Genomic DNA, 26,640 nt, shown 5'->3' with positions numbered 1-26,640 from the left:
ATAAGTGATTCTGTCTGCATCTAGCACAGACTCAAAACATGAAAGATTGCAAGAAATCCAGATTTAATATTTCGTTAAATGCCAACAAGTGGATGCCATTAATGTTTGTGCACAATATTCTTGCAAATTTTGAATCCGTTAATAATCCTGACCAGGGAAGCGATTGGCTCAGATTAGTTAGAGTATACTGGATTTCAATGTGGTGATGCGGGGTTCGAATCCAATCTGGCCTTTAGATTTTCTCTTCTTAGGAACTGCTCACTGACAGGTGATGGACAGTGTTGGCTTTAACGATGTCCAGAGGCCGGTAGTGCACTTCAAGCGCCAATAACCTCAGATGTTGGACATACCTTATTTTTTTCTAATGCCAAAATAAGATTTTTTTTATAAGAATTTAGTCAAAATCAGTCAACCATAAATACCACTTAATAAATCTTTCGGTTTCTTAAAGATTTTTTTGAAAAAAATTGTCTAGGATTTCTGTAAACTATTTATATAAATTGCAGACCCACAGATTTATTGCTTTTATTCTCAATTTTTCTGTAAAAATTCATTCAGGAGCCAGTTTTGGAGAGAGAGAGGTTACAGCAGGCTTCCCGAGTAGGTTATATTTCATTGCAATGAAAGGTTCTTCTACAAACTGTATAATGTAGATAATAATTTAAAATGTCTCAAATGTTCTATGTTCAAACAGAATTTGTGACTAAAAATCTTGGGAATAACTGTAAGTCATGAGAGTCTTCGCTTAAGATTTTCTCTCCTAGATGAATATAAATTTACATAAATACGTGATAAATATGTTCAAAATGGCGTTTCAATAATCGAAACATTCCCGGATTCTTTTCGAATAGCGATTAAATCTAATTCCCATATTTGGTGTTGTCAAAAAGAGATGTTAATCCGGTTCAGATTCCACTAACAAGGTTACAAAACAAATGCATACAAAATTTTTCTGCTAAGTTATTGTGCGGTAAATGTGGTTTAAAGATGGTCGAAATGTGAAACTGTGATATTTTATCTGCCGCAATAAAAAAAAAACAAACAAGTCTTCTTTTTTCCAACCAAACATTTCAAAAAACACCTACTCAACTTACCTCCTTATACTAGACTTCCCTAATTAACACCTTCATTAGGAAAATACATTTGTACATTTATAAAATATTACTATTTCAAAAGTAGGAAATAAAGTATTTTTAAGCTGTACGCTGTATCTAAACCAAATGAACATTTTGTTGGATGGCCGTGAAAAAAAATGCGAATCTCCTCACAATTTTCTGATTAGGGTGTGCCGCCATAACAGGAAATGTAAATAAATGGCAGTGGCGCCTTTTTATAGTGAATATAACAAATGGTTAATATTCTGATTTGAAATTATGATCATGTTGTATATATTATGACACTGGGTGTCTCAAATGACAAGATTTCGCATTTATATTATTTCCCCTTGTTTACTGTTGTTGCTGGTCCAACATATTACATTTATCAATGCTTTACTAAATTCTTGCAAAAAAAACATTTTTTTTCCATGACGAATTTATCATATAAAATATAACGCTAAGCATTCTTGTATATTTAACTATTTACTTTTGACGTACCTGGGATATATTTACATTTATATTATGTAAAGTAGGAAATATATCTACTAACTTAATAAATTTACAAAATGTTTAGAAAATGAATCTGAAATCAAATAAATTTTTATGGAATTCATCGACATTTTTAAAAGAATAGTCTAATTTTGGAAAACATCTGATTTAAAAGCTCACATGTGACTTTCCCTCGCTAGTATTCTTGAAGATCTACGAGGGTCGTTTGAAAAGTCCGTGCAAAGTCAGAGAGATAGCACTACTGGCGCGTATCGAGGTTATGTTTAGTTAGTAGCATCTCTTGGAAGAACACACGCCAAGTTTCAGCCAGATCGGTCTATTTCTTTGTGTTTGGCATTCGTTTGAATCGAGGAAGTCGAGTGATTTTCAAAAAATGGACGAAAAAGAATTTCGTGTGTTGATTAAACACTACTTTATGAAAGGCAAAACGCCTCAGGAGACTAAAGAGAAGCTTGATAATCATTATGGTGACTCTGCACCTTCAATTAGAACAGTTTATAAGTGGTTTCAAAATTTTCTGAGTGGCCATATGGGCACAAGTGACGCTGAACGTTCTGGACGCCCTGTTGAGGTTACTACTCCAGAAATCATTGATAAAATCCATGATATGGTGATGGATGACAGAAGAGTGAAGGTGCGTGAGATTGCTAGTGCTGTGGACATCTCGAATGAACGAGTACATAATATTTTGCATCAACATTTGGACATGACAAAGCTATCCGCAAGATGGATGCCGTGATTGCTCACGCTTGACCAAAAACGAAATCGTGTGAAGTGTTGCAAGGACGGTTTGCAGCTGTCCCAGAAGAATCCGCAGGACTTTAAGCGTCGTTTCGTCACTGTGGATGAAACATGGATACATCACTACACTCCTGAGACCAAAGAACAATCTAAACAATGGGTTACCAAGGGGGAATCTGCGCCAAAAAAGGCGAAGGCTGTTCCTTCGGCCGGAAAGATTATGGCGACTGTCTTTTGGGATTCGCAAGGAATAATCCTCATCGACTATCTGGAAAAGGGTAAAACTATTACAGGTGCATATTATTCATCGTTATTGGACCGTTTGAAAACCGAGCTGCAAGAAAAACGCCCACGATTGGCCCACAAAAAAGTCCTTTTCCATCACGACAACGCACCAGCTCACACCTCAGCAGTTGTGGTCGCAAAATTAATGGAAATAGGGTTCCAACTCGTTTCACATCCCCCCTATTCTCCAGACTTGGCTCCCTCGGACTACTATTTGTTCCCCAATATGAAGAAATGGCTGGCGGGAAAAAGATTTTATTCAAACGAGGAGGTGATTGCAGAAACGAATGGCTATTTTTCAGACTTGGACAAATCCTATTATTCGGAAGGGATCAACAAACTAGAGCAGCGTTGGACGAATTGTATAAGCCTAAAAGGAGACTATGTTGAAAAATAAAAAAGGTTTACCCCAAAAAATTAAGTAGTTTTTATTTTTGCACGGACTTTTCAAACGACCCTCGTATGTAAGTTACATATTTTCTCCGAACTTAGAATCGTTTATCATATTATTTATTTCTAGTCACTTTGAAAGGAGTCCACCGGCATCTCCTCAACGAAAACGCTTAATCGAATTTTCCGGAAGAATGTATTCGAGTGAAAGTTGTAGATATGTGTGTTCGGAATGACTTTTCAAATTTTAAGAATTTTTTTTTTTTAGAATATCTCAAAAAATTAAAAAAATCTATTTAGCAAAACAGCGTTTTCGTTCAGCCGATTTTCTCCAAATTCAGAAATTCAGTCCCAGATTTTATTCTTATCAATATTTTACATTAATACTGAAATAGAATGGCATGCTGCAATAGTAGATTACTGAAATAGTGGTGTACTCGAATAGTGCTGTGTCATTGCGCTTTCCGAAACAATGCCGACTGAATCAGGTTATTCAAATCGTGCGTTTAGTTCGTCCGAATCGTGTTTTTGCTAGAAGATACTCTTGATATTACAATACTTCCTTTTTTTTTCTCTTGACGTTCAATAATTGATCATTAATTATATTCAATCAGTGGAGTTTTACATGTGTGCCATTTTAATCTTAAAGGAATCCTGTAAAACCATCAACAAAATAAATCAAAAAATAAAAATGATTTGAGTTTTCTAAACACTAGACTTTCAGTGGCTACCCGTTTTATGGTAATGTTTGTTATTATTGATATAGAATGAATGGGTGGTGGAATGATAGGTCTATGAATGGATAGATTACTTCTATGAATGGAGTATGGGTGTTTGCAACTGAGTTTGCTACAATGTTTACTAGTGGATGCTGGATAGACTCGTTATTTCTTTTTAATTAAGTCGACCCAGGCCTGGCTAACCCTAATATAGGAGAGCTCGGTCTATAATTCCAACGCTCTCTACACCAGTTGCGATTACAATTAATATTAAAACATTAATAAAGCATATATTTCTTAAGGAAGTTGAGTAAGAAGTCATATGTTGATGGTGGCACATCTGCTAGTAATTACATAGTTTCTTTCACACTGCCACAACACGGCACACCTGCGTTTTATCTCAGTGTTTGTTAATATTTCTAGAATACTGTTTGGTTCCGCCATTGAGGCATTCTTCATTTTGTGACGATACTCGTGCTGGCCCATCGACTTCTTCTAGAGTCTCTCATCTTTGTATTTACTAACAATGCTTTTGTACTTCGCCAGTTCCAACGTTCTAAAATTATCGTATAACATTTGCTACAACAAGTTAAGACGTTCAAGAAGTTTTAATTTCACTTTTTCAAAAGTACGTTATTAAATAAAATAATTTATTAATGCCCAACTTAGAGTGAAAAGTTGGGTACGATAATAACGCTAGCGACTTCACTGTCAGGTAACAAGCTTGTTTTTACCTGAATTTGGCCCAGCCACTTGGGTGGTCTCTCCACAGTTAAGAAATGCAGTTTCTCTGATCAGTATACGAGGATCGACTATTTTTGTAAGCTGAGAATCAAGGAGCGTACAAAGAGCGTTTTAATCAGAAATTAATCAATCAATGTTGCGGTAAATAATCTGAATATTTACTTAGTTTCATGTTATTTCATTATTTGATGTTAATCACGCCTTCAAATTTATTTATTGTAACAAGAATGCAATTTGATTGCATTCAAAACTAATAAGAAAATTGTATTTAAAACCTGGAGTTGGAAAATGCAGTTAATCGATTAATATGCATTAGTTTTTCATAATTTTTAATTATGATTAGTGCTGCACGAGAAACGAGACAAATCTCGGTCTCGGTACCGAGACCGAGACGAGACTTGAGCAACCGAGACCGAGACCGAGATCGAGACATGATATATATCTCGTCGAGAAATCTCGGTCTCGTCTCGGTTTTTCAAATATTAATTTTTAGCTACAAAATTATAAAATTGTGTTCTTTATTAATAAATAATCATTACGGGTATTGAATTAATTATTAAAAGATACGATTTTATTATATATGTTCAATATTACTACATCTATTTGACTTCGAATTACATAAGTAAAGTAATGCCTATTTTTTCAGGCGGGGCTTTACGTCCAACTACCAATTAGGTGTCGCGGACGGAGGCGACTAGCAAACATACTTCACTGTAAATTTCTTCTACTAACCATTAAATAAAATCCAAGGCCTAAGACGGGGAATCGAACCTAGGACCACAATGCACATTAGCTTCGCAGGTCTCGCACCGCTCGGCTACCGTAGCGCCCCCTTCGAATTACCTAATTTTTACAAAAATTCACTAAATTTACTATTCATATCATTCATTCATTCAATTTCATAAATTTCACTATTAATAATCCAATACTTTGAACTTAGATATTATTTGAATTATATTTTAGAATTTTATAATTAGTGAATTTGAAAAAAAAGACTATCTATGCATCTAAAAAATATTGCCACAAATTTTCGTTTTTAAGATATTCTTTGCCCAAGCATTGATTCATAAAAGAACATTTACTGAGTCAGAAGTTTGCTTGCGAAAATAATCTTTCAGATGGCACTGAAGTTGCACAGATACTAAAATTATCTTTCGCCATTCTAGACAAATTTTTGAAGGAATTCTCAAGTGTTTTCCACCATTCTAAAATGTCAACGTCTACTGGTGCTTGGTCTAATTTGGTATAATTAATTATTTCTGTCTTCCATGCTTCGGTGATATTTGCTGATTTTTGAGCAAATGGTGCAAAAATATTGATGCAGTCGTCGTCAAAAGGTGAATTCTTTATCTTCACCAACAGCCATAACTAATGGAGCGGGAAGTTTGTTGGGAGGTGTATTTTTTATTTCACGAATCGACTTGATATAGGAGGCAGATATGTTATTTTGGTCTTTCATTTGGCACGTTTTTAACATCTTTTTGAAATTATAAAGATATATAACAGTAATAGTAACATATGATGCATTGAAGTGTAAGTAGTTGTCTTCTTTTACACACATTTTCATTACCAATATACAGGGTGTTCAGCATAAGACTCCGGTAACTTCGAGAGGCGATTCTGGGCATCATTTGCAACAAAAAATTCCATATAAACTATGGCTCGATTCGGCTCCGTTTTATAGATATTTTTAATTTTATGTTTTTTCAAGGTGTTACTACTTTTTAGCAAAAAGATGTCTATATTTCTCAAACTATTAAAGCTACAGCTATTTTAATAGGCCCATTAGAAAGAAGGTTAAATTTCCTTTTAAATAAACAAATTTGTATTACAAAATAATAATATTAAGTATTTTACTTTGTGGCCCAAACATAAGGAACAGCAAGTTTCTAATTTTTTTCAAAAACTTTGACTTCATTTTTCTCTAAAACATTTTATATGAAAAAACCGTGCACTATTCAGGTAAAACATCTACATACAATCACCTTTCGAACGGTATACAATAATTGGGGTTTTGTTAAAAATTGATGCAGAAATCTCTGATTAATTGCAAAAAAGTGGGCCTCAAAACATCGTCGGCATTATGAAAGGAATTCTCCTACCGTAAGAATATAATTGATCAGAATCATCAAATCCAGTACGGATTTTTGCAAACGTGTAATTTAATAATTAATTTATATTAAGAACTAAATTCGAAAATATAAAATTTACATAATAAATTGTAAAATTAAATTAAAAGGAGAAAAATGAATGTGATGTTAAATGAGTGTTAGGTACCAATTTCGAAAGAAAGGATTTTCGTTTAACCAGAGATTTTTAATCAGAGATTTCTGCATCAATTTTTAACATAACCCCAATTATTGTATACCGTTCGAAAGGTGATCGTACGTAGATGTTTTTCCTGAATAGTGCACGGTTTTTTCATATAAAATGTTTTAGAGAAAAATGAAGTCAAAGTTTTTGAAAAAAAATAGAAACTTGCTGTTCCTTATGTTTGGGCCACAAAGTAAAATACTTAATATTATTATTTTGTAATACAAATTAGCTTATTTAAAAGGAAATTTAACCTTCTTTCTAATGAGCTTATTAAAATAGCTGTAGCTTTAATAGTTTGAGTAATATAGACAACGTTTTGCTAAAAAGTAGTGACACCTTGAAAAAACATAAAATTAAAAATATCTATAAAACGGAGCCGAATCGAGCCATAGTTTATATGGAATTTTTTTGTTGCAAATGATGCCTAGAATCGCCTCCCGAAGTTACCGTAGTCTTATGCTGAACACCCTGTATAAATTAAAATAATTATTAGAAAATAATAACATTTTTTGAAAAGATTATTAATAGCAAACCACTTTTAATACTTAAACAAAAATTCAAAAAAACCGAGACTGAGACCGAGATATCTCGACGAGACCGAGACCGAGATTTGAGCGACCGAGACCGAGATCGAGACTGCATAAAGTCTCGCCTCGTCTCGGTCTCGTGCAGCACTAATTATGATTCGGTGCCACTATTTGGAGACTTTACTATTAACTTAGAAATCCAAACTTCTCAACCAGTTTTCCAGATGGATTTTTTTCTAATTTGATGACATTTTTTAAGTATTAGGGTATTGTATAGTTGTCGTTTGTTGTGTAAAGACTTTTTTCCCAAACCTATCTACTAATAACCTTTGAACTATCTACAAAGTACATTTGATTCAGAATTGATATGAAGTCTGATTCACATAATATAAATTTTGGAGATTATTCAATTCTTCAATCTTTAAATCAATAAAGTAATAATTCATGGCGTATGTTAGCTAAGAACAGAAATGAGACTTGTTTTTCAATAACTCTTTTTGAACTTTGATCTAAAACAGCTTATTTGTTCTCTAGTTTCGAATCTTCTCGCTTGTTAAGGGAAGAGAGAGTGGTAATAATTATTTCATAAATATAAATAATAATAATAAATTATTTTAAGAGTGGCCCCCATCTAGTGACCATATTTATCTAAAATCCAGAAGCATCTTCACATTAGATAATGGATTGCCTTTCGGTTTTTATCATCATAAATACTTGGAGACATTCCATTTTTGTAGTCCTCTCGTTGAAAGCCCTTCACTAGGGATTCTATGAAAATAGAGCCACCTAGTAAGCTGTAATCACTATTTATCCTTTATCTCACATTACTTGAGTAACATAATTAAGCTTTTGACCTTAATAATATTTGGATAATAATAAATCTTCTTATGGAGTGCGTTAGACTATACATCCCTATCCGGTTTCTTTTCGTATCAAATGACTCTTTTGTAACCCCGTTAATCTTTCATACCGTTTCATTTAGTGATAGTGTCCTTCACCGGGATACACACAATACAGCCAAGTATTTATGAAAGTATTCACTTAGTAATCAGGTTAAGTACGATTTGTAGTTGTCACATTGCTCTTAAATTGAAAGATTTTTGTTATCTTTTTATTTTTATTTTTTTTTTTGTAGTATATTTCAAGTTAACTGCATTCTTTTGCTTGTCCCATTGCAACATGAATCTGGAAATTAGGAAAATAGTTTTTAGACTATTATTCCATTATTTTCTGGTCCAACACAAGTTTAGAAATTACAAAATAAATAAAGGGGGTTTTCTAGACATCATAGTTTCTAAGAGCTGAAAAAAACGAAATGTAGATAATGTTATAGAAATAAATAAGTTTTAAAATTCGAAGTTAACACAAAATTTAAATTACTATTTTGAAAAGCGTCCTAAGAGGAAGTCCTGTGAGGTTCCCTCCAGATTTGGTTTTTCCAGTTTCATTCGAGATCTCCAGCTACCGTGCTAGCTGTTTGCAGAAGCTATCTAGGGTTTTGTGAGTCACATAAATAGACTCATTTTCTTCACCTTTACAGGCATTTTGCTTTATTTTATTTCTTTGGCCTTTTTACTCCACATCTTGAATCCACCTCTCACTTCTAATCACATAAAATATCTAAACAATCTGAAATTAAGATGGCGAGATTGAAGGAAAAGATAGTTTAGCGCTTAAATTTAAGGGAAATGGCTCATAATTTCTAAGTGCCCACTTTGGCCTGGGATTGTAACATTGTCTTGGCTACTGGCTCAGATATTGTATGCAGTTCGCATCTGTTCATATAAGAACAGCCTTTATTTAAGCCAGCGGCAGACACATGTTTCAAGTGGTCACGCCATCAGTTCTAAATTCCAAAATCTCTGAAATTTAAATGCATAAATATAGTCAAAATTTGTAAAGTTTGCTAAATTAGTTAAATTTTTTTTTTTATTGAATTGTTTGTAAAATTTTTGTTGAAGTCTTGATCGGAATAACTGCTAGGATTTTCTGTCCTGTGAAGGATAGCAGATAATTAAGAAATCCAGTTCTAATTAATACCAACATTCCACTTTGTGTAAACATTAAAATATTGTGAAGAAGAAGTGAACAGCGCGCTAGTGGAGACACTCCCTCCTTAAGACAAGAAGAGAACGACCGGTTGCAACATTTCTAGGAGCCGGCATTCCTAGTGACACCTAGACCGCTGATAATCTACAGAATTTCAGTCTGTTGCTTGTAAGAAAGTCTATTTTTGGATTCACAGGCGAGTTTGTCCTTCCTCTTTTACCTTCTTCGCTTCTAAACTGAAAGACGCCTCCTCAACTTGCGTCACAGTCAGTCTCCTCTCTCTCCCCCTAATTCTTGAGCGCATTTCTAATAAAAGATTAATGATTTAAAACTTATTCTACTTTATAGAAATCTAATGCCCACTCCATTTAGTAGATGCACACTCTCCGGCGCCAGACATCCTAGAGATGAACAGAGCAGAGAATTAGGGGGGATCTTCACAGAATGGTAGCCATTACGATCACTGGAATTTATCCTCTATTATTAAGATAAAATTAACGTCTTTGAGTACAATCATTAGTTGTCTCCAATAATACTTAATGAGTACCTGAAGAATTTAAGTGAGTCTTCTTTTAATCTTTATTTAAAAACAAATAAAAAGATCTTAAATTTATGTAAAGTTTTATAGCTAAGGAAATGTGTGGTTGGAAGATCACCCTCTTCCTGCATCAGGATGTCTGATGCCTCAAAGTTGTGGGATTTGCAGCCCATAAAAGTAGAATTAAATTTTTGCAAAGCTATTTCTAGCGTTGAAGCAACCATTATTAAGGTGAAGCTTTAAGAAAATCTAACTTTTCCAACGCATTTTCACTTAAAGAGAAAATTTATTGATCTTGATTATTTTCTCTTACACTACCAAGAGAAAGTCTTGTTTTTGATTTTGAGTATTCCCTGGAATTATCCAATTTGTGGTCCCGTGAGTTCGAATAAGTATATATATATCAATTTATTATTCAGTTTTTTAACTTTTACTCCTCAAATTGGGGCAACCTTGCAGGTTCCATCTAAAACTGGCCCTAATATAAGCAGTTTGATACAAAATAACAGCTTTTTCGTCGAATTAATGAACAGTTAAGTATTTCTTTCATGTTATTTAACTTGTATTTTTCAAAATAGATCGACCTAATATGTACCATCTAGCGCTGGTGCTAACAGTAGTAAAGTAGTACCGAAATAGCAGCTTTCTCGTCGAATTAGCGGACAATTCAGTCTTTTTGCTATGTTTCATTAACTTTTATTAATCAAAATTGATCGGCCCAATACGAACCATCAAACGCTGGCCGTAATAGAAGTTATCAGAGAAAGAAAAGGGCAGCTTTGTCGTCGAATTAGCGGACAATTCAGTCTTTTCCCAGTTATTTAGCCTTCAAGTTATGGCAACTTATGTTCCATCTACTGTCGGGAGAAGGGCGGTACCGAAATAACGGCTTTATGGTCGAATTCTTTTTTATTTATTACAATTTTATTATTAGTGAATTTCGGCTGTTTTTTTATTTTTATAATGTTTTGGTTTACTTACCTAAAAATATTCTCTTTTTTTTTAACTGTTTCAGGTAAGGGAGAAGTCGATTTAATGAAATAATCCAAAAGGGATTAAGAGAGAAAAAGGTATTTATGTTCTTAACTTAAATTTAGATGTACGAGGGTCGTTTGAAAAGTCCGTGCAAAGTCAGAGAGATAGCACTACTGGCGCGTATCGAGGTTATGTTTAGTTAGTAGCATCTCTTGGAAGAACACACACCAAGTTTCAGCCAGATCGGTCTATTTCTTTGTGTTTGGCATTCGTTTGAATCGAGGAAGTCGAGTGATTTTCAAATCGTGTGAAGTGTTGCAAGGACGGTTTGCAGCTGTTCCAGAAGAATCCGCAGGACTTTAAGCGTCGTTTCGTCACTGTGGATGAAACATGGATACATCACTACACTCCTGAGACCAAAGAACAATCTAAACAATGGGTTACCAAGGGGGAATCTGCGCCAAAAAAGGTGAAGACCGTTCCTTTGGCCGGAAAGATTATGGCGACTGTCTTTTGGGATTCGCAAGGAATAATCCTCATCGACTATCTGGAAAAGGGTAAAACTATTACAGGTGCATATTATTCATCGTTATTGGACCGTTTGAAAACCGAGCAGCTAGAAAAACGCCCTCGATTGGCCCACAAAAAAGTCCTTTTCCATCACGACAACGCACCAGCTCACACCTCAGCAGTTGTGGTCGCAAAATTAATGGAAATAGGGTTCCAACTCGTTTCACATCCCCCTTATTCTCCAGACTTGGCTCCCTTGGACTACTATTTGTTCCCCAATATGAAGAAATGGCTGGCGGGAAAAAGATTTTATTCAAACGAGGAGGTGATTGCAGAAACGAATGGCTATTTTTCAGACTTGGACAATTATTATTCGGAAGGGATCAACAAACTAGAGCAGCGTTGGACGGAGTGTATAAGCCTAAAAGGAGACTATGTTGAAAAATAAAAAAGGTTTACCCCAAAAAATTAAGTAGTTTTCATTTTTGCACGCACTTTTCAAACGACCCTCGTATACGCCGGTTAAACATACGAGTACACATTGTAATGGTAGTTCATATTTGAGTTCACTATCAAGATAAGTTATGATAAAAGCCTTTTCAGCTCACTATATGACACGAGGAAACAGTGTTCGGAGGCTGAAAGTACCCGAGAAGGCTCTGGGCGCCAATAATGTAGTCATCGGTGCGCCAAAAACAAAAACAAAAAAGTTTAGCTGCATCAAGGGTTAATTCGAATGAAAAATAGTTTAAATTGGCTAAAACTTACCTAACAAGTATAAAAAACATTCATCAAAATTGCAATTGGCCATAAAAAGGGAAAATTTTCGTAATTTTAGGTTCACTGAACATGAAATTTTCAGAGTTTTTCTCAAAAATAATTCCCACTATTTACTTTATCATTGTAAATTAAATTTTTTAAATTTGAAAATTGTAGTAAGTGAAAGAACTCTTAAGTTTAAGTCACGGCAATATTTTAGATCGTTGGACCCATTTTATTCCTTCAAAATCAAGGAACATAAATTTAGTTTGAAGACAGTTTGCTACTCAGAAGAGATTTATAATTTTGAAAGAAATGAAAGGGTGTATGGGAATATTTGGTAAATGTGCCATCTAGCTAATTTTTTTATTGGTTCGTTCAATTCTCCATTAATATTTTATAATTTGTCTCCAATAATTTTAAATGACTTAACAATAAATGATGTAATAAATTATATTTTAACGTTTAGTTTATGTTAATCTTTGTGCTATAAATTGGGTTTAAGTCGCGATTTTAACAAAATTACTCGTGCCCTAAATTGGTTAAGGAGTTTTGCATTAAATTTTCTATAAAAAAAGGGAGTGTCCATAGAATTTAATGATGCAAGATCTTCTTTTCCAAACAATCAATAAATTTATATTTAAAAAGTTATATAAAAATATAAATATAGAATGTTTTAAAAATAAAATTCAGATTTTTGCTGCATCTCAAGCAGAACAAGCAAATCATTTTTAACTTCTGTAATTTAATGCGTTAAAATATCGCAATAGAATAACAAATAGGTTCCATTAATTCAACTTTTCTTTGAAAATTAGAACAAATAGACCAGCTTAAGCGGCTTGCTAATCCACTTCTTTTACCTGGAAACAGATATAATTTCCGTTCTGCTATTTATTGAGATTAAGGGATTTGAATGATTCTGTTTTAAGCGGTAGTTTTAAATTTACAGAATATGTACAGGAGATATTTTAAAACTAGAAGATATGTTTAAAAGGAATTTGTTATTAACTAATCGTTTTATATATTTGAATTATTTCTTTATTTTTAAAAATTTTTTGAATTAAACTTTTTTTTAAACTTTATTTACTTTCACAACTGCATTTACTTTTCTGTAACAAGTGAAGCTGATACTTATGTATAAATTCGAGATCAGCGTGAGAGAAGACTTCACTTAATGGTGGAATTCATCCAAGGATTGAAAAGATTAATTTTGTAGATATTGGAAGCTTTGGCTGGACCTTAAAGTTCCAGCCTGAATGTCTATGGAGAAAATAAGTCGTTGGTTGGATAAGTTGTATCCATCGTTAGTCTTTTCAGGACCAATGAGTTTTACAATGGTGTTCATTTCTTCTGCAGCCGGTATGTCCTAGCTTTGTGTAATTGTTCTCAGTCAACAAATCGTATCTCTTTACTTAATTATGAACTTGCCAAAGAGGAAATCGAGAAATTGTGTAATTTTCTTGTAACTACTGGGCCAGAATGTGTAAAAGATTTATTTATTTAGGAGTAAAGTCTTCGCGTATGGGTTTGTTTGTAATAAGAGTACGATATAGAGTTGATGTGCCACAATAGCTGAGTTTAACGGTGCAGCCCGCAAAGCTGGGACGCATTGAGTACTAGATTCGAGTGCCGGTCTTGGCCTTTAGGCAAAAAGCCAGCCAGGAAGACTGAAATAGAACGCTTTTTTTTTTTTAAATTTGGTTCATATTATAATCTTAAATTGTCCTTAAGATGGTTAATTATAAAAAGAGTAAAAAGTTACATCCCTTACTCTTAGATTTTCGTTTACTAGGAGCCTCATATTAGTGATTTTCCGGTGAAGGATAGTTAGTGACCAGATGGAACTTCCGGAGACCTGCAGTGCCTTAAGAAAACTCCAATACCATTTTTACTTGCGTTTGAGGGAAGACCCCATGTAAACAGAGTTAAGCTCATGGCGCAATAATAATAATAATCAATCTTATTTCCGTTTTGAGGACCCTTGAAAGTGGTTTTTAGAAAGTGCTCTCTTTCTCCCTTGGTATGTGTCAGTAAACAAAATACAGGAAGCTGAGATCGCATATTTAGATTGGCCTAGCAGGGAACCTGATTGCAAGCAAACTAGCCATCAAATTCGGAAAATGGCCGGAAAATTATAAGATCGAAGGAACTTCCAAATTTATCGGAAATTGTATATTACTCAATGGATTTTTCACTAATCTGAGATTCTTTTTATGATATTTTTAAAAAAATTGACATTCGCTCAGAAAAAAATGGCTCTGTTTTTACATAATAAGAAATAACTTCGTTGTTTTATATTTTAAGTACTCAGTACTTAAACTTTAGTAAGTTCTTTCTATTGCAGTTAGCTGTGACTAACGAATTTGAATGAAATGTAGGAAAAATAGGTGTTGTTTTGCATTACGTACATTTTTTCTTTGCATAGAAGTGTTCAGGTAGAAGGTAGTATTTCTTTAGTAGGCAGTTAGTTGGCTGTTGTGAGCACCGCCAGCCTTGTGTCTACAGAAGAAGTAACTCAGCGAAGGTTAAAGAGAGCGAAATGGTTTGGAAAAAGAAAAGGTGGGGTTATAAAAGTGTAAATAGTACAATATGCTGAACGAACAGCGCCACTAGCGGTCACAATTCTCACTAAAAGACGGTTGCATTCCAAGACATCCAACAAGTCAGTTGGCCACAAACCGTCTTTATGCAAGTGTATCTAAGGATCGAGACTATATAAGTGTCAACAATTATACTTTTTTTTTTCTTTACAAAAAAGTAAATTATTTATTAATTGTCTGTGTGTGTGTTGGTGCCATTTTTTCCCTATTTATTTTGCCAATAATTTCATCGCCTTGGATACACTACAATACAGGTATGAAGTTATTTAATTAGTAGGTTACCAGAAAGTTATAAATTTATATACAAAATTAAGAACTAATTTGATAGTTGAACTTATAGCCTGCTTCTAAAAATAAGGCTTACTTTTAAAAGAGAGAATCGTAATAAATAATATTGTATTAGTGATAATTCTTTTTACCCGCAAAAAATTGTAGCTTTCTTATCCGATCTGTAAGTTAGTTGCAGTAAGTTTTATTCTTCATCTGTTGTTAGCAACAGCCGTTTCCTGAACAATGAACAGGTTAGCCACAACACTATTCAAACCTATTTAGAACCTTCTCTGCCATATACTTGCAAGATGTTTTGTTCTTTTTAGTTTTAAAATTATTTAAAGCTAATCCAAACTATCGCAGTAAAACTATTAAATTATTATTTTTTCATAGATATTACGGATCATGCGAAAGTAGATTCTTATTTATTTTTCACATTCGCATTGAATAAAAAAATCGATCCCTAAAATATCGTAATCTCTGCTAGAGAAATATAATTCGAGCTTTAAGATTCTTCCTTATAAAATAATATTCAAAAAGGCTTGTTCGACAATCTAGATTTACCTTTATTGTAATAAGCCATAATTAAATGTTTGTTACATTGGTAAGGAGATGTGCAGGTTTTACGAAGTATACCTATAGAGTGTTGGCAGGTGTGGTTTATAATTATCTGGTATTTAGGCTGCATGTTTGCATTTTTACAGAACAAAATGCGAAATATTATTCCTGAAATTCATTTTTAAAAAAAATTATTGAGATTTAATTTTAAATCAGTCATCTTAGAAAATATGGACGATACCTGTTGATGGAGTGATTTTTTATTACATACTTAGTGCAATGTTTAGTAAGTCTTTAGTATACCTGACGGAATCATTCCCAATTCCATGTTGGTCGTAATTCTTAATATCTTGCCTTGCAAATCTTCGTCATTTTTGTTTTTGCTTTCTTGAAACACAAACTCAAGTTTTTTTTTATGAATCTATCAATGGTTAATTAAGTCAGTTTTCATTTCAATTCCAGTTTTTTTTATTTTCTGTTACCTTGAACTAGAATTTGAAAAATATTGCATTGCATAAGTTCTTCTAATTTTCTTTAGTGTCAAGAATAACTCAAACATATCGTGGTTAGCTTCAAATAGCATTCAGTTTACTACATAATCATCGTCACATTCCACCCTGAGATTACTACCAAACTCTGAAAAGTGGCTAGATATAGGGACTTAAGTAAAAGTCCTTCTTTTTTAAGGATCTTACTTATTCTTTGCTTAAGGTTACAGTTCCCTAATAATCTCCCCCCTAAAATCGGCGAAATCATACGAATAATTTTTTTTAATTATTTAACAGTCTTGCACTTTCAATGAGCAGATTCTTAGTGTTATCTCAGGTTCAAAAACGGTGGACGTAAGTGGTAGGAATATTTTTTCGAAAAATCTTGAGAAAATGAAAAATTCATTCGGTAAAATGGTACTTCTGACAGTAGAATATTATTCAAACTCAAAATTTCAGTAACACAGTTCCTATCATAAGAGAGCAGGGAACACTATGCTGAAATGGAGCCTATCAAATCCTTGATTAGTGCTCTTAATCGAACATTTACAGGAAAATTTTAAAAATAAAAGTAGTTGATTTAAATGAGAGTTATTAGATAAGGAAATCGTTGGAAACCTATTAGTAGAAAATACAAAGGAAGTGAGTTCATTGAGTAAAGGTCACTTTCCGGTTGTGTAATTAATCGCTAAGTTACAGTTGGGCCTCCGACTGGTGGGACAAAATCGAAATATTAGGGTCTCTGATATATGGAAGAGTTAGTCCATTAGCAGACTGGACAAAAGACAAACCAATTTTAAAATATAAAAATATGATATTGTCAATGAGCCCTGAAGATGACCTAGTACCCAGATCGAAAGCTCGGCATTATTCAAAATGTGACCGAAATTGGCGATAATCTTTCTTCCTTCTAGCCCACAATGATGGGTATCAGATTTTGGATCAAATAATGGAATAAAAAAAATGGGCATTTCTTGGTCTACATGGAAGCGAAGATTCCCTTCCCTGAGGTTGTCGTATGTGGAAGTTCACGTAAAGAACGGGGAGACTGAACCGTCTCCAAACTAACCTGCCCTCCAGTTCACTAATACACAGCGGACGAGGGACGATAGATAGTAGCTGTCTGCGTTCCTTCCCTTATATGTGACATTCGTTCAAGCAATCTATCTAAAATATCTTTTTTTTCCTTCATAAAGCAAAATTGACCGGTAGAACAGTTGTATAAGGGTTGATCGTCAAAAACTGAACGAAAAAGCGTAACGTTGAAAAACACCCAACTTTGACAATTTTTTTTTTTTTTTTTTTTATTAGAGAGATAAAATTCCCAAATTTTCTCTAAAATATAGGGTTTATCCTCGTATGTAACTGTAATTGTTTGTAATTGTTGCAACTATGTAAATTTACGACAATAAGCAGGCTGAGAGCGAACCACGCGGTTTGCGGATCATATCTACACAGGATGAACAAAAGGTCCTCTTCTCTTTGCGTAGATTGCAATGAGGAGGAGTATTTCAAACATATAATAATGATATGTCCACGTTATGTAGTAGAAAGGAAACGAATGTTTGACGACTTATACAGGTATTTAGACGCACCATTTCGCTACGAAGATATAATATTCTCCACCAACATCTATGTGCTTAAGTCTATAGCAGAGCTAGCAATGAATGCAAGAAAATGATTAGAGAAGGATTACGTGATTTTAATTTCGGTTAAGCTATAAGGATGACAGGAGTATAGAGTACTGATCCATCCATTAGTTGTAGTATATGTAATTAGTAGTACATAGTAGAGAGATGAATGTGTGAAGCGAATGTATTTGTAGGTAAGAATGGAGAGTGAGTGATATTCTAGTGATAAGCACCTAGACGATGATGCTGGCTGTATGGCGGAAGCCAATGCCAAAAAAAAAAACTATGTAAATTTAATAATTTTCGATAAAAGCAATGTCAAAAATAGGCAAAAACGGCATTTTCGAAAATTTTTCTTCTTGTTACCTTTTTTTTTGTAAACAACTAGCGTCTAAGCGCGTGTACTGCATAAGATCCCAGCTTTGTTTCGAAGGAATCATTAGAAAACATTTCTCTTCGTTGTATTAAATTAATGAAACTCTGTAGTTTCAACTAGATTTGTTACTTAATGCAGCTTTATCACTTAAGTATTGTATTGTTGTCTTGGACAACATATCTTATAGGATTGACTTGAAGATTGAAGTATGTTACTGTGAATAGTAGAAGCTGTTTGAGAGAAGACAAGGTTGGGAATATCTCTATGTCCAAAAAGTGGTACATGAATACAAAGGACATATGTGAAGGCTGAAAGCGGAATGTAGTTTAAATCGTTACGCCTCGCCATTGTATTGTCAAAGATGCAGTTGCATTCCTTTCAAACCTCAATACTTTTATAAAAATCTACGGTCACTATTAACGGACACTGAGAAGTTTTCTTTTGCATCAAAATGTCTGCACATCTTAAAAGATTAATTACGGTTCGAAAGTTTTTTTTAATTTCTGATCATTTCAAACTTTCGAATATGTTTTCTCATTGGTGGTAACTTATGTAATAACAAAAAATTATTTAAACGTAGACGAAATATCAAAAGTTCCATACTGCTCTCTCTACTTGCTCTAATCGTGTCTCTCGCCTCCTCTGACATTCCTAACAATCCTCCTCGTCAATGGCCTCGAGACCTCCTTGAGATCTGAATGCCATCACCATCGACATCGGTATCCTGCGGAGAGTACTACCGCTGGGTAGTTTCTCTGCTCCTGCTCTTCAAGGCTCAATATATCTTACCCACCTCCTAATGTACTTATTTTATATATTTATAATTGTAAATAGCTAAAGAATTAAATAATAATAATAACAATAAAAATAAACGCATAGTTCATAAGATATGTTCGAACATGGATTCATTATTACAAATATTTGAAACAATCGCAGGTTATTTATGACATCTACAATACATCACTGCATACTAAGTTTTCGAAGAAACCTTAAGGGAAAAAGTGCATTATTGCTTTTCTAATGTTTCCTCGTTGTTTTTGTTTCGAAACTTATGCCAAAATAAATTCCAACTAACTACACACACACAAATGATTTATTTTTTAAATTCTCTTTAGAAAAAGTAATTTTCGGGAATTTCCAAGACCTTCAAGTTAATTTAGTGAGGGCATGTGAATTAAAGGAGAGCACAGTTCGAGAACAGTCTTTGAGAGGATATTCTTTTAAAAGTTCATTCATCTAGACAAACCACGAGTGATGAAAATTGAAATTAGTTGTATGAAATGGTAGCTTGGTTGATAGTTGCTTCAAATGTAGACTTCTTGAAATGGTATCAATGTTTGTTAGGATTCAGTTAGTGCGGCATGAGTAGCGTTGAGATAAATGCATTAGAGTTGATATATACTTCAACACGATCTATTTATTATTATTATTTTTTTATGATTTAAGGCGCGTCAACATCTAAGGTTATTGGCGCCCGGAGCTTTTTTCAGGGCACTGCCGGCCTCCTAACAGTGCTCTCTCGTTACAGACAACACTGTCCATCACCGGACAGTGAGCTGTAAGAAGCTCCTAGGAAGAGAAAATCTAAGGGTCAGCAGCTGGATTCGAACCCGGGACCTCCGCGTGGAAATCTAATACGCTAAACGCATAGCTAATCCCTTCCCCTTATTATTATTATTATCATTATTATTATTATTATTATTTGCTATGGGCATTTTGAATTGCCTGCGTTCCTTCCCCTTTTTGGTGGAACCGCCCTTCTAATACAATCTAAAATCTACAATTATTATTTGCTGAACAACAAACTCTGTTGGCCCGTCCGTTGAGATGTGATGGTAATTGCAACTCTAGTGGAAGCATACAACTTACTATTTCATTTTGGTCTATTTTTCGCTTCTGATACTCAATTTTAAACCAAAATCCTTCAACCGAAAGTGCGGCTTTATTTGAAGCAATTGTTTTTCCGTTTTTCGGAAATTTCTCATGGCCTTACGATTTTAGCTACATAATTTGAAATGACACACTTTGTAGCATTGTTATTAATAATTTGAAGGGAAATCTGAAAACCTGGAAGTACGACATTACAGAATAAATTTTATTTTTTAAATGGTTCAGATGATATATTACCTGCTCTAAATATATAAACTACATAACAATATTCCGAGATAAATTATTTTAAGTGAACGTTGGAGGCCATAGTTATTATGTCTTGAAAAGATACTTCCAAATTTCTATTAGTTTTACTTACCTGCAAGTAATTTACGGCCACCCCAACCAGCCACTTACGTAACTAAACTCCCCCTCAAACAGTTTTTGAGAAATATGAAAAATAATTCCATTAGAACTGAAATAATTAGAATTAGATAAAGTCGGAAGATTCTTAACAATAGATTGGTATTTTCCGGGGGGTCATTGAACTTAGAATCACTCACAGAAGTTAGAGTCAATTTAAGCAGTTACCATTGTTTAGAGGTCCCTTTAAGTTTTATAAGGTACCAAACTTGATTGTTGTGTTTAATGTTTCAAGAGCGGTACTACAGAGAGCAGCTACCATTCAAGAAATTAACTGTTATTTTGGCAGTGTCCAAACTGGCAAGGGTTTCCTTTTTTAGGTCGAGCAAGTTCTACCTGAAGTTTGGCCAGCCACAGCCTTCTTCCATCTATTAGTCTTGTGCGTATCCCCACCTCAAGGCGCTCTCTTTCACCTTCTCAAAGAACCACCGAGGAATCACCCTGCTGCACACATTCTGTTCCCATAACGCTTCCGATACATTTTATTTAATTAAGCCAATTTTTGCTTTCCTTAAAGTAACAATTTTACTTTTTCTATTTCTATTTTACATTTTCTATTAGTTGTTAGCATTCCAATACAATTTACAGTTCTATGTCTTATATAGGAATAATAATTAAGAATAGTTTTATAAATATATATATATTTTTTTTTAACCAAAGCAATTATTGTTACAAAAAAGATTTTTCATTTTTTCCAGTTTTTCTTTTAAATGGTCCGAAGATTTTCTTTAAACTTTGTGTTCACATTGGACTTAAGTTAAACTGCCTGCATTTTACTCAGTTTTAACGGTCAGCGTAACTGAAACTCCTTAACAAAAACTTACAGATTTAAAAGTTATGTATAAGGGTTGATTAAACGCCAAAAAGTACCCAAATCAGCATTTCGGCAACTTTTTTCTCGAAATCTATTTAATCTATGTTGTTGCAAAAAAATTACAGTTATAAAGGAGGATTTGCCATATATTTTTAAGGAAATTTGGGAATTTTATCTTTTATAGAAAAAGAGAAAAAAATTGTCAAAGTTGGGTGTTGTTACCCTTTTACGTGTAATTTTTGACGATCAAACCCTTATACATACAACTGTCCTACCGGACAGTTTTAATACAAAAATTGAAATCTGCTTTGGGTCCTGTTTAAGGTCCTGACAATAAGCTTTCAGACTGAATCATCCAACCAAATCACTAAATCTTTTCTTTGCAACACTTTTTCAAAGATAATTTGATTAGGGTACTTCCTAGAGATGGATTGTTTGGTACGCTTTAACTGACAGTACCATCATCTTTATATATTATACTCAGGTATTATATTGGGGTGCTGGAATTCCATATTTGAAGAATTCCATTTTATTGAATGGATTTGCCAATTTTTTATTTTATTTTATTTTATTTATTTGAAAATGCCGACTTCAATTGTCTCTAAACTTTGTAGACCTAATACTTAGTTTAATAATAACTTTAATTCGAATTATAAAAGCACTCATAGACATTTTGAGGGGTAGGTTCATTCTAGCGTGTTATTTCGATGTTGTTTTAAAAATCTATGAGATAATGTTAGTTGTTAGTATTCCTTTTTTTAAATTAGGATTTTGAAAAAAAATTAAGGTAGCTCGAAATTGTGATACGTACTTAACAAACGCCCGCATTCAAAAATTACAATTTAGTGAGCCACTGTTTGCGTCGGAATAACTTTGGTTTATTATTGCTCCCATTACAATCTAGATACCTGCAGGAGATGCCAAGTTCCCTGAAGAAGTGGCTAGTCCATCTCTCCCGTTGAGAATGTAAGCCTTGTTTGTGTTGTTAGAGGTTAGGAACATTCTCAGGGACGTCAAGATCGCCCTTCTAATCTTGATCCAGCTCTTGTGAGTGTTAAATTGGAAATTCCCTCATGGGCGACAAGTTCCTTGGAAGAAATCGTTCCTATATTTTCCCGCATGGGATGGTACTCAAACAGTTTTTTAATTACAAATTTAGGCTTGAAATTGAATTGTAATTGTTTTGCACCATTAAATTTAAGTTTTATTAATTCATTTTGAGCAAAAACTTTAGTTACATGTGTTATTAGTAAGTGCACAAAAATATTAAGGAATAATAATAGTGTTTTGTACAAAATGCGCAGTCCAATGTTGCCAACTGCTGCATTAATCTAGCTAGTCTATGTAATAGTGGATTTAATTGCGTTCATATATCTGACTGCGACAGTTCGGTGCCATCATAATCTAGAATCAAAGACAGAGCTTCCAGCGCAGCTTCAGAATTGAAGGTCATTCTGATACTCAGCTATTAGCAAGGTTCTAATCTTATTCCGTGTCTTTCTTTTTGTTAAGTCAAATATCCATTCAACCATATCATTTCTCTTAATTATGTTTTAAAAATAATATAATTTTTATTGTTTTCTTATTCTGAGTTTTAGGAAATTTTACTTTCGATTTTTCTCCGAAAATACTATATAAGACCGGAAAAAGGGTTTTTCACAAATGCCACCATGAGATGCAAAATAATATGCCGTTGAACTAATTTCAGGAAGGTTTGAGCGTTTCGTTATTGGCGCTAATTGTTTCGAAATAACATTTGTTACGCGTTAAATAACCGTAAGATAAACCCATGTTGGTGTTCGCACGAGATACTGTGTTGAATACACTACACTGAGTACGAAGTTATTTTCATCTTTACATTCACATTTTCGAGTAAATATCCCTGGAATTCTTTCATGATCTAAAAGTAATTTCCATTTTAAATTTAACTGCAAATAATTTAGTCTTTCGCACGAGAAGAGTATTGTCTAATTTCTGCTTGCTCAGCATTTGCACCGGACTGCGGAATGTAATCCGCAAATATTATTGCGGAACTTCAAATCTACAGTACAAAGTAATTTTTTGGTATTCGTTAAATTCTGAATCTGAAGTTGAAGAGGCAAGCAATGACGAAACGTGCTAAACTGCTTTACAGACTACTTGGACGACGCTCCAAATTACCCATTGAACTCAAACGCTTAATATACAGTACTATCCTCAAACCTATGTGGACTTACGGACTAGAGCTGTGGCGTTCAGCCAAACCTACGAACATACGGACTGTACAGAGATTTCAATTAAAGCTACTCCGACAGATAGCTGACGCTCCTTTTTACGGTGACTAACCTCACTCTTCACCACGACCTCAACATCCCCTTCGTACACCAACTCGCCAAGATTAAATGTCGAAAATTCCATACTGCTCTCGCCACTTGCTCCAATCCTCTAGTACAGTCTCTCGCCTCCTCTGACAATCCTCCTAACAATCCACCTCGCTGACTGAATCGCCAGTGGCCCCGCGACTTCCTTGAGGTCTGAAGACCTAAAGATCATTATATCCCGTAGAGAGTGCTACCACTGGGTAGTTTCTCTCCTCCTGCTCTTCACGTACCAATTAATCTTGTACTTCCTGATTTACTTATTGTACATATGTATATACAGATTGTAGATAACAATAAATTTAGAAGAAAAAAGAAGTTTGGTGACTAACATGGAATTTCCTCACGAGACTCAAACGAAATGACTCGACAATCGTTCAAAAATGAATCGATCAAACAAAAGCAAACTATATACCGCCTTACCAGTGTATACCACCGGATTGCGATTAAAAGTAAGTCACCTTATAACCTCATATTGAAGTAGGCGACGATTATACTATTTTTATTAACTCTAGTTGTTGTGTGAGACCCATACTGTCTGGTTATTAAGGAAGCTAGAATTATCGCTGCACATGTGAAAACAATAAAACTGTAAAAACAAGAAGTTAGAGTGAGAGAGATAAAAGAGCCGTCACCTTGAAACATCTGCAGCCGTTTAATGGCCAGTTGCAGGGAAACATTCCAAAAAGTGCTAAAATGCGTTCACAGACTATGGTGGTTGTTGTTAGGTGTGCTGTACGCCAGCGAAGTGTTGTTTTTATTACAACCAATTCCTCTCTTCACTTCCAAGGACATTTCTCCATTCATTTTGGTTGCTTCTGATTCATCGGATAAACATTGTCAAGGTGAATAATATAAAAAGAAAGATTTTTGTTTTATCTTTTTTTTTTATATTATTTATTTTTTGGAAAAGATGTGTCATACCATCTGTTGCAGAAGTTAGGTTACTGATCTAGTTTGATAGACAAAATTTAATGTGTCCTTTAAAATCAGAAATCTTATTCTATAATCACAGAATTCTTGAGAAAAAACTCAAGAGCGAACACTCGCAAGACTCCTGTTGTCATTGTCAAGGTTCTAACTCCAATTGTTCTTCTACCCGCCCACTTAGGGTGCGTTCAACTAGGCGCTTACAACGATCAAATTATACCTTCAGCCGTTCCACAAGACGACCGCGGTCATAGTGGTCGTGGCGAAAACGTCACTAATGGCGTCATTATTTTCGCTCACACGAAGCTCACTAACGCCCCACCTTAAGAGCTGGGTCGAAGTGGGCGTTCAGAAATTTGGCGCAATTTTTAAAAGAAAAGATGGAGACCGAAAAAATTATATCATGTAAATGAAAGTTCATTTAAACAGAATCATTTGAACTCTATGTATCAGCATTGTTCCACTCACTTATGAGACATCAAAGTACAAATGTCAATTCTTCAATTGACCAGCTTCAACGTAAAAAAAAAAAAAAATTACTGCATATAATTAATTTAATAAACAAAATTATCATTTAACGACCCACAAATTACCGCCACCTTGACATCAGAAATTATTTGGGTAAATTACATCATCTTTAATTAAATGGAAATAGGGAAAAGGTCATCAACTTATCTATGCTGGTTTCGATCAATGTGAATAACACAGCTTCAAGATTTGTTTTAGTCGGCAACTAAAAAAGAGATGGCGGATACAAAAATCTGAGTTGATGAAGGGCACTACTGAGCAAAATTTGAACTAGCATCTCTGAAACTAAATTCTGAAAATTCTATGAGTTCTAAGATATGTACAAGCAATTAATGTTAAAGTATGTGATATGATGAGTAATGCTACTAAGTGTGGAATCTTCAAGAGTAGGTTAGATAAAGGAGCCAGAGAAATACGATGTAAGTAAGGGTTCGTGTATTACACTGAAAAAGTGCCTAGGAAATATGAATTGGGCTAGAGTATGTATAAAAGCACATCAAGAAGAAAAAGGAACTATTTCTAGCTGGAATAGTATGTTTCCAGAGTCTGTTCGATAAACTCCAGCACAGTGATCAAGATTTCCATGACATGTACGGTTGGAAAGAGGCCAAGACTCCATGCTTCTTGGTATCGCCGCTAAGTGAAGCGAGTAAAACAGAACTTCTTCTAAAGTTTGTTTCTTAACTGAAACAAATCATTGCTTCATGAACAATCAAATAATAAAACATTATCCAGAAGAGAGGATGCCAAGTAAAAGAGTAATTTGTAACTGGTATTACTCTTGTGAAGAAGGTTAAAACGTAATTACTTGGAAAATGTCCAGAAAGAAGAAAAAAAGTATTTTATAAGATATCTCTTGTAGCGTGGTGGCTCTTGTGCAGCAGCTTCATGGCAGTAAAAGAATGTTTCAAAGAGTGGGAACAAGTACTGCAGAAGAAAGAAAGAAAAAGAAATACTCCGTGAGATTAAAACGAACAGTGACGGAAATGAGTTGACACTTTTAAAGATTCAATGGGTTGAAAATAGCGCATTTCCGGTGTTAAAAATCTTTCTAACGTGGGTATTATTGTTGTAATTGTTGTTCACCTTTTTGAATTCGTTAATTATAAAAAAGATTTGGGTGGTTTTACTTTGATTGCGATTGTGATTTCACGAGATGTGGTAAAGTTAAAAATTTTAGGGAGCGCTAGAAAATAATTGATTCTCTAAGGGTGCGTTCCACTAAGCGTTCACAACGATCACGCTCACGACCACGGTTTTGCCCGTTCCACTTGCTTGCGAGCGTTACAATCGAAAACTCGTGGAATGGACTATGGGGCGTTTCAACCGTTCATGTAAACATTACAAATGGCTACCCCGAAAATAAGTCAGAAGCTTATAGAGGTTGTTTTTTAATTTTAACCCCGTTTATAAGCAGTTATAATAAACTTTATTAATTATTGGTAAAGTTGACTTATATTAAAAATGTAGATGTAATTTAATTTATATATTACATCTCTTTAACAAAAACTTACAGTTTAAAATGTTAATTAAGTATAAGGGTTGATTAAACGCCAAAAGGTACACAAATCAGCTAGTACCCAACATTTCATTGATATTATTTTAAGTAATTTTACTACATTAATTTTCATTAATA

At 34.1% G+C, this 26,640-nt stretch overlaps 1 protein-coding gene and 1 long non-coding RNA gene across 7 annotated transcripts in view; one reads left to right on the top strand and one right to left on the bottom strand.

The window, feature by feature from the left end:
- The window catches only part of Shrm (shroom), a 689,404-nt gene that overhangs the window by 188,532 nt on the left and 474,232 nt on the right, over nt 1-26,640 (top strand). The window contains exon 1 of one of the 4 annotated variants that reach the window (XM_074118537.1): nt 14,806-15,014. The exons of the other annotated variants lie outside the window; for them this stretch is intronic. The gene's annotated coding sequence lies outside the window, so the exon portion shown is untranslated. Of the gene's footprint in view, nt 1-14,805; nt 15,015-26,640 lie in introns of those variants that run through there. 4 annotated transcript variants of the gene reach the window in all.
- LOC141449287 (uncharacterized) overlaps nt 1-26,640 on the bottom strand; it is a 239,914-nt gene that overhangs the window by 163,481 nt on the left and 49,793 nt on the right. The gene's annotated exons all lie outside the window — the stretch shown is intronic.

The sequence above is a fragment of the Rhodnius prolixus genome, unplaced genomic scaffold (genome assembly GCF_049639745.1).
Source record: "Rhodnius prolixus isolate KJV_2025 unplaced genomic scaffold, Rpr scaffold_2, whole genome shotgun sequence".
In the NCBI taxonomy this organism is placed as follows: Eukaryota; Metazoa; Arthropoda; class Insecta; order Hemiptera; family Reduviidae; genus Rhodnius; species Rhodnius prolixus.
The sequence above is the reverse complement of the archived record's forward strand: the minus strand, read 5'-3'. Positions and strand labels throughout refer to the sequence as shown.